The 20,531-nt window shown below is 39.1% G+C and overlaps 1 long non-coding RNA gene across 3 annotated transcripts in view; it reads right to left on the bottom strand.

Moving 5' to 3' along the window:
* Positions 1 to 13,073: 13,073 nt before the first annotated feature.
* Positions 13,074 to 20,531, bottom strand: part of LOC122561649 (uncharacterized) — a 202,372-nt gene continuing 194,914 nt past the window's right edge. For all 3 annotated transcript variants that reach the window (XR_015761155.1, XR_015761156.1, XR_015761157.1), the window contains one exon: positions 13,074 to 15,562. This is a non-coding gene — a long non-coding RNA (uncharacterized LOC122561649). The remainder of the gene's footprint in view (positions 15,563 to 20,531) is intronic.

Here is a 20,531-nt window from a genome sequence, read left to right as displayed (position 1 = left end):
TAAATGCCTCTTAAACTTTGCTATCATATCTGCTTTAACCACCTCCCCATGGCAGTGTATACCATGCACCTACCATCCTGTGTAAAGACTTACCTCTCACATTTCCCTTTTACTTTCCCCGTCTCAACTTAAACATCTACTCCTAGCATTTGACATCCCTATCCTAGGACAAAGACCCCGATTATTCACCCTGTCCATGCCTCTCATAATTTTTAAAATTTTTAATCAGGCCGCCCCTCAGCCTCCAAAGCTGTAGTGTCGACAATTCAAGTTTGTTCAAACTTTGCAGGTAAGTAATACAATCCAATCTAGGCAACATCCTGGTAAATCTCTTTTGCACCCTTTCCAAAGCCTTCATCTCCATCTTATAGTGTGGGAATCAGAACTGCACACAGTAATCCAAATAAAGCCTAACTGAAATCTTATACAGCTGCAATATGACTTGCCAAATCAACACCAAGTCTTTGAATATGCAGTTCATATCCTCAGCATTTGCTTACTTAATTACTTGCCCATTTGTGAATTATTTCTTTTGTTTAGCCAGAAGATGGCAAATGCAAAATGACATTTCAGTGCCAGCCTTAGCTTTTGCTGCTGATTTAGGAAAAAAAAATGACTGCTGACGTTTCAAAATGGTCTTTAGCTTATCAACTTTGTTCACAATGTATTGCTTAAGGGACTACTATCTGTGAATTTTCTGTGCATTGTTGTATGTTGTCATTCCAAATTTCCCCATTTGCCTATTGATAAATTTTTGTGATATATAAAATAAACATTCTAATCCTCTTTAGTTGTGAACAAAAATTCATTTTTCCTATTCCATGTGGATTTTTGGTTTCTTTAAGATATAAGATGCATTTTCTGTATCTTATAAATAAACAAATTGGACTTACTGTTATACTATTATTTTTGCTGAACTTTTTCCCAAAGGCACAGCCTCAGAAAATCTTATTGAAACAACCATGGTTATTAGCAGATATTGATTCCCATTTTTGGTTTTAGTAAGGTGTCTTAAACAATTTATTAAAAGCCTCTAATTTGAAAGCCAGTAACAAAATTGAAGGTGCTAGTTTAATTGTTGTTTGGGGTTTCCCACTTCCTGACATGTATGGCATCTTTAATAATATTTAAGCTTATCATTATACTTAAATACAGCAAAAAAAAGATTGAAGATTTTAGCCCACATTTTTCTAATTCCTAACTGACCTGCATTGGAATTTCATGAACTGCTTCTAAAATGTCACTGTTAGACTCAGATGGATTGATGCCCATTCCTCATTGGCTGGTTTGAGGTGGCCTGTATTTCCTCTTTAAAAGTAAGCCATAGGCTTAACTAGACCATAGGGCTCTTCTCTCATTTGAGAGAGAAACAATTGATGGTAGCTTGACATGAGGGTCATCATGCCTCAGGTGAGAAGTTGAGAAGGAGAGTCCTTCATGGTAACCTCAGCTGGTATGGAAGTTAAATCCATGCTGTTGGCATCAAACTGCAAACCAGCTTTCCAGCCAACTGAGGTAATCAAGGGAAAATGCTTTACCTCGACCATTGCTGTAGTTTTCCTACCTAGTTCCTTTCCTCTCCTTTTCTGAGGATGTCTGAGACATTCCTGCTATTATGATTGTTTGTTTCTATATATTTTTCCTTTATTCATTCACAGAATGAGGGCATTGCTGGCTAGGGAGCATTTATTGCTCACCTCTAATTGCCGAGAAGGCAGTTAGGAGTCAACCACTTTGCTGTGAGTTAGGAGTCACATGTAAGCCAGACTAGGTAAGGATGGCTGTTCCCCTCCCTAAAGGACATTAGTGAACCAGATGGCTTTTTCCAACAATCAACAATGGATTCATGTCATCAGTAGACTCTTAATTCCAGATATTTATTGAATTAAAATTACACCATCTGCCATTCCACCATTGTGGGATTCAAACCCAAGTCCCCAGAACGCTATTGGATCCAGCGAAAATACCACTAAGCCATTGGCTCACCTTTTTGATCCTTTCTCAGCATGTAATGGTCATAGGCATCTGACAAAATTGCTGCTTCTTGGTTCTTTGATAATTGATGTTGATCGAAATAAATCTTCAGAGTAATTGGAATTGCGTGGAGGCAGAGCCGAGGAGTCAGACATCGCACAGAGTGTGGTGGATAGGCGACTCCATAGTGAGAGGAACTGAACGGGGTTTCTGTGGCAACAGGTGGGATTTAAGGATGGTGTGTTGCCTTCCTGGTGCCAGGATTAAGGACATCGCAGACAGAGTGCAGGAAATCCTCAAGGGCGATGGTGAAGAGCCAGAGGTGTGGTACATGTCGGCGCAAATGATGTCGGGAAGAAGAGGAGGAACATACTACAGCGGGATTTCGGAGAACTAGGAAGAAGGCTGAAAAGCAGGACGTTCAGAGTGGTTATCTCCGGTTTGCTTCCAGTTCCTCGGGCTGGTGAGGCCAGGAACAGGGAGATAATAGACTTGAATGTGTGGCTGGGGAACTGGTGCAGGAAGCAAAGATTTAAATTCTTGGATCACTGGGTTATGTTTTGTGGTAAGTATAAATTATACAAAAGAGACGGTTTGCACCTTAATAGGTTGGGGACTAGCATTCTGGCAGGCAGGTTTGCTACTGCAACACAGCTGCGTTTAAACTAAGTAGTGGGGGAGAGGGGACAAACTGGAAGTCTAAGAAGGAAATTGAAGGGAAAGTTAGAACAAGGGAAGTCAAGAAAGACAATGGTATCAATGAAGCAGAAAACTCAAAAAGGGATCATGAGCGGCACGGTGGCACAGTGGTTAGCACTGCTGCCTCACAGCGCTAGGGACCCGGATTCAATTCCCGCCTCAGGCGACTGTGTGGAGTTTGCACATTCTCCCCATGTCTGAATGGGCTTCCTCCGGGTGCTCCAGTTTCCTCCCACAGTCCAAAAAAATGTGCACGTAAGGTGAATTGGCCATTGCCTGTAGTGTTTAGGGGCAGGGATAAATGTAGGGGAATGGGTCTGGGTGGGTTGCACTTCGGCGGGTCAGTGTGGACTTGTTGGGCCGAAGGGCCTGTTTCCACACTGTAAGTAATCTAATCATACTGTAAGGTTGAGTGAAATAGAGGTTGATAGGAAGGGTGAGGGCAGTAACAAATTAAATATACTATATATGAATGCACGAAGTATTAGAAATAAGATGGATGAGCTTGAGGCTCTTTTGGAAATTGGCAGCTACGATATTATGGGGATAACTGAGATGTGGCTTCAAGTGGACAAGGCCTAGGAAATGAATATTCAAAGCTATACGTGCTATCGTAAAGTCAGACTGACGGGCAGAGGGGGTGGGGTGGCCCTGTTAGTAAGGGATGATATTCAGTCCCTTGTGTGGGGGGACCTAGAATCAGGGGATGTAGAGTTAGTATGGATAGAGCTTGGGAGTTATCTACAGGCCCACAAACAGTAGTATGGATGTAGGGTGTAAGTTGAATAAGGAGCTGAAATTGGTCTGTCGTAAAGGTGTTACTACAGTTGTTATGGGGCATTTCAACATGCAGGTAGACTGGGAGAATCAGGATGGTATTGGACCTCAAGAAAGGGACTTTGTGGAGTGCCTCCGAGATGGATTTTTAGAACAGCTGGTGCTGGAGCCTACCAGGGAGAAGGCAATTCTGGATCTGGTATTGTGCAATGAACCAGAATTGATCAGGGACCTCGAAGTGAAGGAGCCATTAGGAGGTAGTGACCATAATACATTAAGCTTCAGTCTGCAATTTAAAAGGGAGAGAGTACAATCGGTAGTGACAATATTTCAGTTGAATAAAGGGAACTATGGAGCTATGAGGGAGGAGCTGGCCAAAGTTCAATGGTGCAATACCTTAGCAGGGATGACAGTGGAGGAACAATGGCAGATATTTCTGGGTATAATGCAGGATCAGTTCAATCCAAAAAGGAAGAAAGATCCTATGAGGAGGCAGGGGTGGCCGTGGCTGATGAGGGAAGTTAAGAAACATATAAAGTCAAAAGAGAAAAAGTATAACATAGCAAAGATGAGTGGGAAAACGGAGGACTGGGAAGCTTTTAAAGAACAACAGAAGATTACTAAGAAGGAAATACGTGGAGAAAAAATGAGGTACAAAGGTAAACTGGCCAAAAATATAAAGGAGGATAGTAAAAGCTTTTTTAGGTATGTGAAAGGAAAAAAAATGGTTAAGACTAAAATTGGGCCCTTGAAGACAGAAACAGGGGAATATATTACGGGGAACAAGGAAATGGCAGAAGAGTTGAATTGGTACTTCAGATCTGTGTTCACTGGGGAAGACACAAGCAATCTCCCAGAGATAATATTGGCTGAAGGACTTGAACTGAAGAGAATTTATATTTGCCAGGAATTGGTGTTGGAGAAACTGTTAGATCTGAAGGCTGATAAGTCCCCGGGGCCTGATGGTCTACATCCCAGGGTACTGAAGGAGGTGGCTCTAGAAAGCGTGGATGCATTGGTGATTATTTTCCAGCGTTCAATGGATTCAGGATCAGTTCCTGCAGATTGGAGGGTGGCAAATGTTGTACCACTTTTTAAGAAAGGAGGGAGAGAGACAGCAGGAAATTATAGACCAGTTAGTCTGAACTCAATGGTGGGAAAGATGCTGGAGTCAATTATAAAGGATGAAATTATGACACATCTGGATAGCAATAACAGGATAGTTCAGAGTCAGCATTGATTTATGAAGGGGAAATCATGCTTGACTAATCTTCTGGAATTTTTTGAGGATGTAACTCTGAAGATGGACAAGGGAGATCCAGTGGATGTAGTGTACCTGGACTTTCAGAAAGCCTTTGATAAAGTCCCACATAGGAGGTTAATGAGCAAAATTAGGGCGCATGGTATTGGGGGCAAAGTACTGACTTGGATTGAAAATTGGTTGGCTGACATGAAACAAAGAGTAGTGATAATTGGCTCCCTTTCAGAATGGCAGGCAGTTAACAGTGGGGTACCGCAGGGATCAGTGCTGGGACCACAGCTTTTTACAATATATATTAATGATATAGAAGATGGTATTAATAGTAACATTAGCAAATTTGCTGATGATACAAAGCTGGGTGGCAGGGTGAAATGTGAGGAGGATGTTAGGAGATTAAGGGTGACCTGGACAGGTTAGGTGAGTGGTCAGATGCATGGCAGATGCAGTTTAATGTGAATAAATGTATGGTTATCCACTTTGGTGTCAAGAACAGGAAGGCAGATTACTACCTAAATGGAATCAATTTAGGTAAAGGGGCAGTACAAAGAGATCTGGGTGTTCTTGTACACCAGTCAATGAAGGCAAGCATGCAGGTACAGCAGGTAGTGAAGAAAGCTAATGGCATGCTGGCCTTCATAACAAGAGGGATTGAGTATAGAAGCAAAGAGGTTCTTCTGCAGCTATACATGGCCCTGGTGAGACTGCACCTGGAATATTGTGTGCAGTTCTGGTCTCCAAATTTGAGAAAGACATTCTGGCTATTGAGGGAGTGCAGCGTAGGTTCACGAGGTCAATTCCTGGAATGGCGGGACTATCTTATGTTGAAAGATTGGAGCAACTGGGCTTGTACACCCTTGAGTTTAGAAGACTGAGAGGGGATCTGATTGAGACATATAAGATTATTAAAGGATTGGAAATTCTGGAGGCAGGAAACATGTTTCCGCCGATGGGTGTGTCCCGAACCAGAGGACACAGCTTAAAAATAAGGAGTGGGCCATTTAGGACAGCAATGAGGAAAAACTTCTTCACCCAGAGAGTGGTGGGTGTGTGGAATGCTCTGCCCCAGAAGGCAGTGGAAGCCCAGTCTCTGAATTTGTTTAAGAAAGAGTTGGATAGAGCTCTCAAGGATAGTGGAATCAAGGGTTATGGGGATAAGGCAGGAACAGGATACTGATTGAGAATGATCAGCCATGATCATAATGAATGGTGGTGCAGGCTCGAAGGCAGAATGGCACCTATTGTCTATTGAATTCATCCACAATTGTAAAATCCCTCATGTTCTCAAATTTTGCTTGAATTTCAGTGATTATAAACATTGATTACGCATCATTTATTTTCCTGGTACAAGTTAGACAAATGTATGATTAGATTTCATTTTTATAGCTCTACATTTTAATTGCTAAGCTTCAGGGACAAAGTCATATGCATTCGGTGTTGCTCTTTAACAGCTTCATAGTCCACAGTTTACATTTTTGACAAACTAGTACACTTACTCATGTTGTACCCATCAGAACACTCTAACATTTAAGGCCCAAATATCTTTGGCCATTTCAACTTCAAATTTTCAAATGAGGTTAAATATCTTTCAACTCCATCCTTAAATTTAGACACTAAATGACGATTTCTGCTTAATTCTCTCTTTGGAATCAAAATCAGCCTCTGAGCTACCGCCTCTTCTTTCCTCTTTTACTCTATTTGTTTCTTAAGTCAAATCATTGTATCTTGATGACTTTTTCTTTGGAATTCAAACTTTTACATTCCATTTCCATTCTCTTCTTTCCCCTCTCTTCCCAGTTCAAGGTTTCCTACTTCCAATTTTTTTTTTATCCTTCCTTTAACAGGATGACCAGAACTGTATGTTGTACTCCAGAAGAGGTCGCATTAACATCCTATTCGACCTCATCGTGATATCCTAACTCTGATACTCAAAGGTCTGAGCAATGAAGGAAAGCATGTGAAACACTCTTTTAACCACCCTGTCGATATGTGATCCAACTCTCAAAGAACTATGTATCTGAACCTGTTGGTTTCTTTGTGCTACAACATTACCTAAGGCCCTAATTGTATCCATCCTTCCCTTGTTTGTTTTACCAAAATGGAATATTTTGCATTTATCCAAATTAAACTCTGTCTGCCACTCTTTAACCTATCGACCCAATTGATCAAGATCTCTTTGTAATTTTAGATAACCTTCTTAACTGTCCACTGTACCAATAGTTTTGGTGTCATCTGCAGACTTACTAACCATGTCTTCTAAATTCTCATACAAATCACCTATGTAAATAACAAACAAAAGTGGGCCCAGTTTGATCCCTGAGGAACACCACTGGTCATAAGTCTCCGGTCCGAAAAACCACCATCTACCTCAACCTTCTATCTCCTACTGTCAAGTCAATTTCACATCCAGTTGGCTAGCTTTCCCTGAATCCCATTTTATCTGTCTTTAATTAGTCTACATGTGGAACCTTGTCAATAGCTTTACTTAAATCCACGTAAACATCTGCCCTCATCAATCCTTTTGGTTACTTCCTCCAAAAACTCAATCAAGTTGTGAGACATGATTTCTCTCGCAAAAAACCTTGCCAACTGGAAACAACAGTGATGAAGAGACATTTGGGCAACATGGATAAGGAATAGTGGTATTCCTGAACACAAGGATTTGGAACATTATGCACCTTCTTGACCTGCAGTGACAGCCCACTACCTGTCACTTCCTGGCCAAAAATAAAATCAGAAAAGAGCCAATTCATCAGTAAAGACACAGAGATGAAGAGAAGGCAGTGAGACAGAAAAACATTGTTTCAAATGCATTAAAGAAATATGACCATGAGCAATGCTACAGCAAATCCCAACCCGCAAACCCCCCCACCGCCCCCTCCCTCCCCCCCCCCAAACATGTTAGAATACATTTGAATGAGACGGAGAAATATACCTGTTCCCAGGTTTGACAGGGTTAAGTGATGAGGCAAGTGATGGTGGTTGGACTGAAAACACTGCCCTGATGCATTCTCATAATTATATCCAGAGGCTATGATGATTGTCCCTCAACAACTAAACGTTATGGGGAGCAGACAGAAGAGTGGAATTAAAGCCTCAGTCAGATCAACCAAGATCTATTGATTGCTCGAGCAGTCTGGAGGAGCTGGATGTACTTCTCCTATTTCTTCTGTTCCTAAATAGCCACAACCTGTTGTCCTCTCAAATACCTCAACTGGTAGAAAACTTTCTTCCTGATTCTTAATTACTTTAGTTTTAGTGGGGCTTCATGATGGCACTTTGGTCTAATGTTATATTGATGCCAAGGGCAATCACTCACTCCATAACTCTTGAATTCCACTCTTTTGTCCCTGTTTGAACTAAAGCTATAATGTGATCTGGAACCAAGTGAATCTGGCAGAACTCAAACTGAACATTTGTGATACTTGATAGCTCTATTTGTGACCTCTTCTGTGACTTTGCCAATGATTAGTCTGATGGGGTGGTAATCAACTGGGCAAAAGTGAGGACTGCAGATGCTGGAGTTCAGAGTCAAGATTAGAGTGGTGCTGGAAAAGCACAGCAGGTCAATCAGCATCCGAGGAGCAGGAAAATTGAGCCAGATTGGATTTGTCTTGCTTTCTGTGGACAGCACGCGAGATGATGAGAATATTCTTAAATTGACAGATTTTTGGACATTTGTTTGTAACAAAAGATATTGGGATGGTGGAGAAAGTGCGTAGAATGGAGCTAAGATATCCATTGTATTGTTTTCTGAGTGAACAGATATTTGGAGCCATATGGTACACTTGTGATCCTGTTTCCTAACTTCTAATGTTCTTCACCTATCCTCAGTTCCTACTTAACCGTGTACTAGCTAAATTAAGTTAGGCGTGAATGTTTTGTGTGAAAGTTGAAGATTCATCAATAGTACCAAATAGCTTGTGTGTGATAATGTGTAACATTTTAAGTATTGTATAGAGTAATTATAATTTTACAAACAGATCATTGTATCTTCTTAATAGTTTGAATTGTCAATTCTTGGTCAGCAACAATGGATAAAATTTCAGTGTTTCTGCCTTGAATTGATGCATTCAGTTATGCAAGAAAATTGAAACTTCCTTTCAATTGAACAAGGTATCCCATTCATTAGTAAATGGAAAGAAAAGAGCTATTTAGGATACAAAGAAATGCAGTCTTGCAGTCAATTTATCTTGTTGAGAAGACCACTGTTATTAGTGTTTAAATCAAATTAAATGAACAATATGTGATAAAAACTTAGATGAATTACTTAACTTTGTGAACTGCACAGTTAAAATTTGCAAACAGGCAGATCTTGGAGACTGTAAGTGACATGGAGTTTGTGAGAGTAATTATGCCATCATTGGCATATAGTTAGACTGCTAAGGAACATTTCAAGCATTTTAAAGTAGCCAGAAGTATTTCTATTATATCTAAAAGAATATATTACTGAGGTTCTTCAGCTAGATGTGTACAATCCGGCTGAATGTAATTAATTTTCTATGCAAAAGCTAATAGTCATTACCAAACAATGTTCACAAGTATTATCATACAATAATTAATTAAATGCTAACATGACAAGATGTTACTTGCCTTTATTGCTTATATACTGTTGACATCAAAATGTATATTAAAAATTTCCATTTAATCTAGAAGCCATGTTTGAGAAATATTGTACAGAATGATTATTAGTGCATGACATGCCACAGTTTTAAGATAAATCTTAAACATATGTGTGCATTGTTCCATTACTGTTGTCACTTTGAATGCTCAGAAGCTCAACTATTTCACCAATTAATAGAATAGTTCTTAAAACTAAAGCTAATAGAGAATCTTTCTAAAATTGAGGGAGAACAAACACTTGTATTCATCTTATCTGTTCTTTTGCATTTGCTATTTGATGTGGGATGTTGAAACATTGTTTGTCCGTTACAAATATTTGCCTCATGTTAAGTTTTAGACATTAGAATATAAGTCATATATATCTTTGCACTGTCTAAACAGTTATTTTTTTGGTAACAATCTGTGGATGTTTGTTTGAATAAATTTATTTGCCAAATGTGTTTACCTTGTCAGGATGATATATAGTATGGACTATAGATCATTGAATTCTATCTTCTGACTTGTACTTAAATAGTTTTAAACTTAAAATAACCAAATTGATAACCGTTGATCATTTTATTGAAAGGGACTTAAGCTTATGAACCTAGTCAGGCATGAAAAATCTCTCATGTCCTTCTTCAATTTAAATTCTTATGGGAATTTTCACATATTAGAGATGTAAAATATCACTTGCAATTATCAAACTTGGAGACAATTGACTCAACCATGGATTTATATGAACTCATTTGTTTAACAAAGAGTAGTTTTAGGCAGAGCAAAGGAGATAGATTTTTGACTGTAGAACTAGAACCATCTGCAAAAATTGCTTGTTGCCTGTCAAGAGGAAAAGTTGCCAGTGACAGAACTAGTTGGAAGGAAACAGCAGGACACTGATAATTTAAAACTAATATCTTTGTATACATTACTGCTGATAATTCAAGAAACCAATTGAACAATTGTGGTGTCAGGTTAAAATATTATTTCTCAGGGACACGCTAAGGATTTCAACCCTTTTTTCATTTTCTTTGTACTGATTGATGTTACATCAATCAAGTCAACCTAGTACAGAGTTTGATGACAAAGATATTGGCAAGGTGGGACTGGAATAGACTCTTGGCAACACGGAGACAAGTTTGAGTCAGCGTGGGACCGAGCGGCATTGGTGGCAACTGCATTGGTGAGGACCCATGGTGGCAGTGATATTGGTGAAGGCAAGATAACGCTGGAGAGTGGCAACTCTTGTTCTGATAGTGCAACGATAGAACTTATGGTTGACTGTTCCAAGCCCATGGCTGAGCACTTGACAAGAAGGACTATAAAGCACTTGACAAGAAGGACTATAAAGAAAGACTATAAAGGACTATAAATTCTTTTTTTTTTGCATTTATATTCTATGGTTTGCTTTATTTTTCTATGTTTTAAGATGGCATAAGAGAGTGGCAACACAATACAACACTTTTCACTGTATTCTGTAACAAATTGACAATAAATAAATCATATCAAAAAAGCTTCAACTTCTGGTCTCCTTTTTGACTAGTCTCCTTTTAGAAATGTTTAAATAATTCTATATGTTATGAAAAGTTCTATCGAAAGAAAGTTAACAGATGAAACTCTACTGTTTAAGAAGAGAAGAGAGGAAGAGAGAGAATAGAAAATTGTTAGCTTAATATCAACAGTCAGAAAATGTCATAATTTATTATAAAAGATGTGAAAACTGAACATGCAGAAAAGAATGGCAAAGTTGGGTAGAGTCAACATGGAGTTATGAAAGACAACTTGTGTTTGACAGACCTGTTGGAGTTTTTAAAATTTACATTTACTTAAAATGGATGTAGTGTACTTTGATTTTCAGAAGGCTTTTGATAAAGTCGCAAGCAAGAGAATAGTGTGGCAACCTAGAGTGAGTGTGGAGAATATACCAATATGGATCGAAAATTATTTAATAACAGAAACCAGGAAGTAAGAATAAATAGATTGTTCTCAGGTTGGAAGGCTATTACTAGTGGGATACTGCACAGCTCAGTGTTAGGTACTCAACTGTTCACAATCTATATCAATAATTAAGATGTGAAGACCAGTTGTAAAATTTTCAAACTTTTGATGATACCAAATGAGATGGAAACATAAATTGTGAGATAAGTGCAAACTGGCTTTGGTTTCAAGATGATTTCAGTAACGAAATAAAAACATCTTACTGCAGTTGTATACAGCCTTCATGAGACCTCACCTGCAATATTGGGGTCAGTTTTGGTTTCCTTATCCAACAAAAGTGATATATGCCATACAGGGAGTGCCATAGAGATTCACCAAATTAATCCCTGCAATGGTGAGATTGTCTTATGAGAAGAGAATGAGAAAACTATCTCTGTATTCTCTCATGATTTGAAGAATAAGAAGTGTGTATTTAAATGTAGAAAGTTTTTTTAGAAGGCCTGACAGGCTGGATGTAAATAGGATGTTTCGCTGCTTGTTTACGATAGAGCCACAGGACATAATTTCAGGATCAGGGGTAGGCCAGTTAAGATTGAGATGAGGAAGCATTTGTTCACTCAGAGTGGTGAACGTTTGGAATTTTACACCCCAGAAGGCTGTGAAAGCTTAATCATTGAGTTTTCAAGACCGAAATTGATCATTTTCTGGAGATATAAGGCCATTAAAAAAAGGGAACATGAGTAGGCATTTGGCCCTCAAACCTGCTTCACCATTCAACAACGTCATGGATGATCTGCCCAAGGCCTCAAATCCTCTTTCTTGCCAGCTCAACATATCCAAAATCAAAAATCTATCTATTTCTCTTTAAATGCTTTCAGTGATCTAGCTTCCACAACTCTCGGGGGTAAAGAATTTTAGACATTCACTATCCTCTCGGAGAAGAAATTCCTTTGCATCTTAGTTTTAAATAAGTGTCCCATTATTCTGTAACTGTGTCTTTTGGTTTGAGATTCTACTTGTGGAAGCATCTTTTAACATCAACCTTGTCAAGCTCCCTCAGAATCTTCTATACTTGAGTATTTCTATTCTCATTCTTCTAAGATCTAATAAACAATGGTTTAACTTGTTCAGCTGTTCTTTAGTCTCTTTTGATAACCTCCAATGCCAGTGTGTCCTTTTTAAATATGTGGATCAAAATTGTCAAGTAAAGGGTAAACAGAATATGAATGTCAGCCAGTGAGGAACTGTAAAAGTTTCTATCAACATCTGAAATGATAAAAGGTTAGTAAGAATAAATAGGTGGCCATTAAAGATGGGGACAGGACAGATGGTAGTGGAGAACAGGGAAATAATGGGGAAACTAAACACTTCATTGTGTCTGTCTTCGAGGAAGAAGATACAGAAAATCTTTCAGAAATACTAGGTGACCAAGAGATTCCACCCTGAGAATGATCTATTTATTCTTACTCCCTCTTTTCTTTTTATTAACCACTTCTCAATCTATACTGGCATAATCCTTCCAATCTCATTCACTCTCAGTTGACCTACTATTCGCTTGTATGCAACCTTATCAAAAGCTTTCTGAAAATCCAAGTACACTACATCCATTTCTTCGTCTATGCCCTAGGTAAATTCCAAAAACAAATTCAAGCAGTACCACATGTGTGGCCTCACCAACATCCTGTAAGAATGACTAATGACATTCATGGATATGAAGATAATGTGTGAAAGTGGCATTGAGAAGATGACCAGTTGTGGTTTAGAATGGTCGGCCCGGCTCAAAAAGTTTATTCCTGTTCCTACCTTTTTTGATTGGTCCTGCTACCTCAAAACCAATCTTTAATACGATGGATCATATCCTCAAATCTTGTTATTGCCCTCCTCTACATGCTGTTTGGTTGTTGACCCTGAAAGCACTTCGGGCATCATGCTATTTTCAACACTAAGAAATGGCAAGTGCTCAATATTTTCTTTCTGATAGAAGGTAATTTCAAAGTTTTAAACCTTCCTTCAAGAATGTGTCACGGTGTCATGGTGGTACTGCTGCCTCACAGCACTAGGGACTCTGGTTTGATTCCAGCCTTGGGCAACCGTCTGTATGGAGTTTGCACATTCTCCCATAACTGCATGGGGGTGTTCCGCTTTCTTATCACAGTCCAAAGATGTGCTGGTCAGGTGGATTGGCCATGCAAAAAATTGTGCCATAGTGTCCAGGGATGTGCAGGTAGGGTGGGTTAGCCATGGTAAAAATCACATGTTGGATTAAGGATATTGGTAGGGACATGGGTCTAGGTGGGATGCTCTTTGGAAGGTTGGTGCAGACTTGATGGGCCAAATAGCCACTTTCTGCATTGTAGGGATTCTACAATTTTACATATTCATGCACACATGACATAAAAGTATGCACTGATTTCACCATGTCTTATTTAACTTTCTCATTCTATGCAAATACCTTGGGTGCAATTCAGCTATAAAAGACTACAATGAGGATACTGTCCGCAGAAGGCTCAATGTTGCTGCTCAGGCTCTAACTGATACAATGGGGCACTCACTAATTTGGGTTTTCTGGGCTTTGACCCTTTTTGAAGGTAAGTTCTTTCGCCAAATGCTATGTTGTAAAACAGCTACAGTAGAAATACAAAATTAATACCTTTATTAGTTTAGAAAGTGTTTACATGGGTATGCATTCACCTATTTTACAAGTAAGTTTTTTTTTACATGTTTATGAAAGTAATATGATTTTCAAAGAATTCGGTGATCATAAGCAATTTATAACTTGCCAGCATTTATCATTCTCAGCATAGATGATATTTGCAAGTTTTGACCTTATCAAAATTATTCTTCCTTCTTTAACAGAAAAAGCTAGATACTTCAAAGTTCAAATTACCAGTTTGCATAATTTTACTATTTTGTCAAAGAGAAATGACATTTTTGTGTCCAGTAATTAGATTTCAACAGCAGAATAATGAGAAATTTAACCTTTAGTGTCTACAATTATCATTATTTTCTTATGTAAGGTGTATCATTTTGATTTTCTTCTAATATTTTAGCAGCAGTTTTTGAATTATTAGTACTTTTAATAGCTTTTAAATATAATTCAGTGGAACATATTAAATAAGCCACCAGTATTGTTTCCATTCTTAGCTTTCTCTTTGTAGCATTTTTTTTAAATGATGCCACAGGAAAATAATAAATTTGTTTATTTCCACATAGTAAAATAATAAACATATATTATTACACATGATTTGGAGATGCTGGTGTTGGACTGGGGTGTACAAAGTTAAAAATCACACAACACCAGGTTACAGTCCAACAGGTTTAATTGGAAGCACACTAGCTTTCAGAGCGACGCTCCTTCATCAGGTGATAGTGGAGGGCTCGATTGTAACACAGAATTTATAGCAAAAATTTGCAGTGTGATGTAACTGAAATTATACATTGAAAAATCGATTGTCTTTTAAGCCTTTCATCTATTAGAATACATGATAGTTTCACTTCTTTCGCCACAAAACCTTTTTTTTAAAGTTGCATTCTCAGGTTAGCTGTTAACAATGGTGATAGCTAGACAATATGTTGAAGGTGTTAGCCCCCTGTGTTCTCTGTCTATGACCTGATGTTTAGATCGATTCTAATCTAAAAAGTGAGATAATAGAGTTTTACATAAATTCATGCAGTTTTTGAGCTCAGAGTTCTACATGAATGTATGCAGTTTTTGAGCAAAGTGCAATGTAACTCTGCAAGTACAAATTCAGCCCACAAAATATATGTGTGCATGTGGGTCTTTGTCTGTCTGTCTGTGTGTCTGTCTGGGGTGGGGGTTGTGAGTGTGAGAAAGTGTGTGTGTGTGTGTGTGTATGTAGTGAGTGCAGAGTGTCTTAAGTCTGTGAGGGGGTGCATGTGTGAGTGTGGGAGTGTGTGTGTCTATAAGGGTGTGAGTGGGTGTCTGTGTGCGCGTCTGTGTGTATCTGTGTCCGTATGTATGTGACAGTGTGTGTGTGTAGGAATATCTGTGTGTGTGTGTAGTGCAATGGTGATCACCTGTAATGTGACATGAACCCAAGGTCCCGGTTGAGGCCCTCCCTATGGGTACCGAACTTAGCTATCAGCCTCTGCTTGGCCACTTTCCTCTGCTGCCTATCCCGAAGTCCACCTTGGAGGATGGTCACCCGAAGGTCCGAGGCTGAATGTCCTGGACCACTGAAGTGCTCCCCAACTGGGAGGGAACCCTCCTGTCTGTTGATTGTTGTGCGGTGCCCATTCATCCGTTGTCGTAGACTTTGATCGGTTTCCCCAATGTACCATGCCTCCGGGCATCCTTGCCTGCAACGTATAAGATAGACAACGTTGGCTGAGTCACATGAGTACCTGCCATGTACAAGGTGGGAGGTGTTCCCACGCGTAATAGTAGTATCTATGTCCACAATCTGACACGTCTTGCAGCGTCTCACCGTGATCCATACAACCCTGTTAAGGTGGACGCTGCAAGACGTATCAGATTGTGCCATCAACAAGGCACAAGTCAGGAGTGTGATATAATACATCCCACTTGCCTGGACGAATGCAGCTCCAATAATACTCAAGAAGCTTGACACCATTCAGGACAAAGTGACACACGTCTATGGCACCATGTCCACAAGAGCTCACTCCCACCACTAACAAAAGGAACCAAGGTTCCTTTTACAGCACTTTCACACCCATGATCACTACTATCTCAAAGGACTAGGTATGCCGCCACTTAAAAGTTCTACTCCAAGCCATCCTGACTTGGAAATATGTAATAGTTCCTTCACTGTCTCTGGATCAACGTCCTGGAACTCACTCCTTAATGGCATTGTGTATCTACTGACACAAAATAGACTGCAGTGGGTCATGAAAACAGTTCACTACCACCTTCTTAAAGGCAATTATGGATGGGTAATAAATGCTGATGCAGTCAGTAAAGCCAACATCTTCTCAATGAGTAAAAGAAAATCTATTATGAGCCGCCTTAGGGCCTGTTGAAAATTCATATAAATTGCAATGTCAGCTGAGCAGTGTCAGGTGCCAAACCATGTATGTGGACTTTTGCAAATTCTCCTGCACAGCATGCCTCAGGCCAGCACAGCTTTCAGATTCACACATTACCCTCTCTATAGGCACTTCACCACTGTAATTGTGCAGTCGATTCACAAAGACCCAAACCCTTTTGAGTTATTTCATTCTTACCTGGCAGTCACTCTGAGCAAATGAATGTTGTTAAACACTTCTCTGAACACAAATCATTTCAACAGTGCCACCTCCCTATACTCTGCTCACAGGAAAAATCAGACACCTTGGCAAGTGTCAGAGATGCCAGCTTGTGGAAGGCAGGAGAGGACCTCAGTGACGGGCACCTTGGCATACCAACAATCAATGCCTCCCAGGTTCACTAGCAAGGTGCATCACAAGGATGAAAACATCAGCAGTGACCTGCACTATTGCTTGGTTTTATGTTTAGTTAATTGTCAAACAACTAAGAATTTTGTGGGCACATTTATGGACTTTGTAACCCATTTTCAGAACATTTTCATCAGGATCAGTAATGGTTTACAAATACTCTTGTTCCAGTGAACCAAATGTATCTTAATATGGTAACTTATTAAAATGATCAATAACTTAATCTTGGTTCTTTACCTATAACTAATATGAGCACAGTTCATATCAATATAGGTAACTACTTATAGTTACTTTAAGAGGATGATTTATCTGAATTTTTATTAATCGTTTTGTTAATTGTATACATATTAAAGTTATCACTAGCATGATTGGTAATACCTTATTAATGCCAGTTTATATAAATGTTGAAGATTGTTCTCTTTTTAAAACTTTTCAGGTTTATCTGCAAGACCTAATATGGTTGGTAAGTTAGCAAGTCAAGATTCACAACACCAGCTTCTGCTCAAGCCCATTATTTTCCAATGCCTCAAACTATGGCAGTTATTACCCCCACTTTGCAACTCTAAATATCTGCTACTTTACCGTTTGTTTCTATTATTTTGTCTCCCTTTTCATTTAAAACATTTCGAGATCTGTGCTATGTTATAGGTTCAGCGCAGCATTTGTGCCTTTATTTATGCTAATTTCACTAGATTGCTTCGCACAGTGAAGCATCATTTTAAGTATTTATTTTTGTAGATATGCAGAGTTGATAGATCAAGTTTAAAGCAGGCATTTTTAAATGAGTTTTCAGTTTTCTATGTGTAATCAGTTTTCATTTACACAGCAGTGCTAAAAAATAAATTCACCCAGAGCCCCGACACTACAGAGGGAGGCCATTCAGCCCATTGAGTTTGCGCTGCTCATCCGAACAGCATCCCACCCAGACCCAGCCTCTTACCGTATCCCATAACCTATATTTACCATGATTAACCCACCTAGCCTTACACATCCCTGAACACTGCAGACAATTTCAGCACGGCCAATCCATCTAACCTGGACATCTTTGGACTGTAGGAGGAAACCCACACAGACGTAGGGAGAATGTGCAAACTCAAGACTGGAATCAAACCTGGGCCCCTGATGCTGCAAGTTACCTTGTCACCTACTTGGATCAGGAACATTTGATTTCCTTGTTGTCTCTCTTTAGGTCCAATTGCATAATTTCCCAATTGAAATGTGAATCAGGATGTTTTCCATTGCTTTTTGAAGCAGGTGATTTACATTTTGTTACTTGCTTCATTTCTTATCTCTGGCAATTAACAACCCTCAAACTCTTATGGATGATATCCTTTTGCATGGTTCAATGTTTAAGTGTGATGTCTGAGATAATTGAGGGATTAAGCCTAAATGAACCTGATGAAGGGCTTATGCCCAAAACGTCAATTCTCTTTGTCCTCGGATGCTGTCTGACCTGCTGTGCTTTTCCTGCACCACACTTTTCGATCAAACCTGAAGTTCACTCCCTGCACATTAGTCTTCTATGCCAACTAAGATTCAATTCCCACCTTCAAAGTTCAGATTTTTAAGCAGAAATGGACAGCACGGTGGCACAATGGTTAGCACTGCTTCCTCACAGCACCAGAGACCTGGGTTCAACTCCCGCCTCATGCAACTGTCTGTGTGGAGTTTGCACATTCTCCCTGTGTCTGCATGGGTTTCCTCCCACAGTGCAAAAATGTGCAGGTTAGGTGAATTGGTCATGCTAAATTGCCTGTAGTGTTATGTGAAGGGGTAAATGTAGGGGAAAGGGTCTGGGTGGGTTGCTCTTCGGAGGGTTGGTGTGGACTTGTTGGGCCGGAGGGCCTGTTTCCACACTGTAAGTAATCTAATCAAATATTTATTGGTCAGTATATTGATTACAATGCAAGAAGTGTAATGCAGTTAATTATTTGCCCCAACAAAAAAACTATCTTTATTTATTCATCTCAAACACACTTACCCAATTTCTCAAAATAGCAACTGAATTTCTGCACCTTAAAGTACATCTAGCTGTCCACGAACCTATTGATGCTACCTGTGGCCCTCAAACTTCAACTGACTGAACACCTCACAGATATCCAGCACTATATTTATTGCATTAATACTAAAAGCAATGCTTATTAAAGTGCTGCATCCAAATATTGCTTTATGTAAATGTGCAATGTAGCTAACTAACAATCAAAAGCTCTTCACTTTTGGCTTATTCTAGAACTATCTTTTAAAAGATACACACTTTAGTTTTCCTGTATTCCAACCAGTTATCCAAATTTTAGATACAAGCTACAATAACTACTCTATAGATTTTCAGTTGAACATACTGAGGACCTTGTGTAAATATCTCAATGGACCATCAGTGGGTGCAAATTGTTTATCATAAACCCAACTTATTGTGTAAATATTCACCGCCTGGGATGAAAGATGCCTTCATAAACTGAGTTTATATAGTACTAATTCTTTGCTCAACACACCTAAAGAAGAAAACATTACATGACCAGACACGATAGTGACCATACTGTACATCAAAGACATGTCAGAAATGACTACTCAGACCCCTCGGAATCTTAGTGGCCCCACACCAGTAAATATCTTTCACCAGCTCTTCACAAAATTTAAAGAACCGATACATACATCCAATAGGATGAACACTATCTACAACATACCCTGCAAGGACTGTGAAAAATACTACATAGGATAAACAGGAAGAAAACTGACTATACGAGTGCACAACATCAGCTCGCTACTGCCAGACATGACCAGTATTCTCTCATTTCCAACCATGCGGACAATGAATGAACAAATGCAACCGGGACAATGTAGCCATCCTAGAACAGGCAAAACAGAGACACATGAGAGAATTCCTTGAAGCCTGGCACTCTAACCAGAACTCAATCAATAAACACATTGAACTGGACCCCATATACAAACCACTCAGATACAGAACCAGAAGTATGAAAAAAAACAGAGACACACAAGTACCAGGCAGGACAGATCACCAAATCTTTATGGAAGATGCACTGACGACGTCACCTGGCGAGGCAATGAAACGTTTGCAGAAAAACACATTGGCTTGCTGAATGATTCTACTGCCTCGTCCATATCCCGTGCTACAAATCTTTTCAAAAAATCTAAAAGAGGTTGTGTTTTGACGTGCAGAGTGTTGATTAGAACCAGCCCTCAACTTGGTTAACATAAAAATCTATGAAAGCAAGTAGCACAATGTGAATATCCTTTCATGTCAGTAGAAATATTAGTTTTAATTCTAAAATAAGTTATGTTTCCATTGGTTTCTAACTCTGATTGTACATTTTGAATTAGAATGGATCTCTACACCAAATCTGGACAATATATTAAGTATTTCAGTATCAAGGACAAGTTTCAGTGAGTATATATTTGTCTTTAGATTGTGATACTTGTATATCTAAATACTATGTTGTGTTGAATGGCAACATAACACAGAAACAACAGAAATTTACTGTAGTGCATTTCTTTCAGGCACCTGTGCAACATGGGGAAAGGGAGCTTTCAGGACATTTGATAATCAGTTCTACCATTTTGTATCAACTTGCTATTTTGCTATGAGCTTCTCTTGCAAAGACCCAAGCATTTTGAATGTACAAGTTCGTCGAGAAACTTCTGGCGAGTTGAATCATATTTTCATAGCAATTGAAGGTACCGTGATTGTTGTACAAGATGGGATAATCAACATTGACAATAAAAAGTAAGTTCTACTTTGATGATTTTTAAAAATATGTAATTTTAAGTGTCAAATTATAGCCCTGAAATACCACATAATGAGTCATACCAGATTAATGCTGATATGAGATGCATTGTTCCAGCCTTTAGTTTGTAGAGT

The sequence above is a fragment of the Chiloscyllium plagiosum genome, unplaced genomic scaffold (genome assembly GCF_037043375.1).
Source record: "Chiloscyllium plagiosum isolate Xiang-an unplaced genomic scaffold, Cpla_swu_hap1 HiC_scaffold_23, whole genome shotgun sequence".
NCBI classification, from domain to species: domain Eukaryota; kingdom Metazoa; phylum Chordata; class Chondrichthyes; order Orectolobiformes; family Hemiscylliidae; genus Chiloscyllium; species Chiloscyllium plagiosum.
The sequence above is the reverse complement of the archived record's forward strand: the minus strand, read 5'-3'. Positions and strand labels throughout refer to the sequence as shown.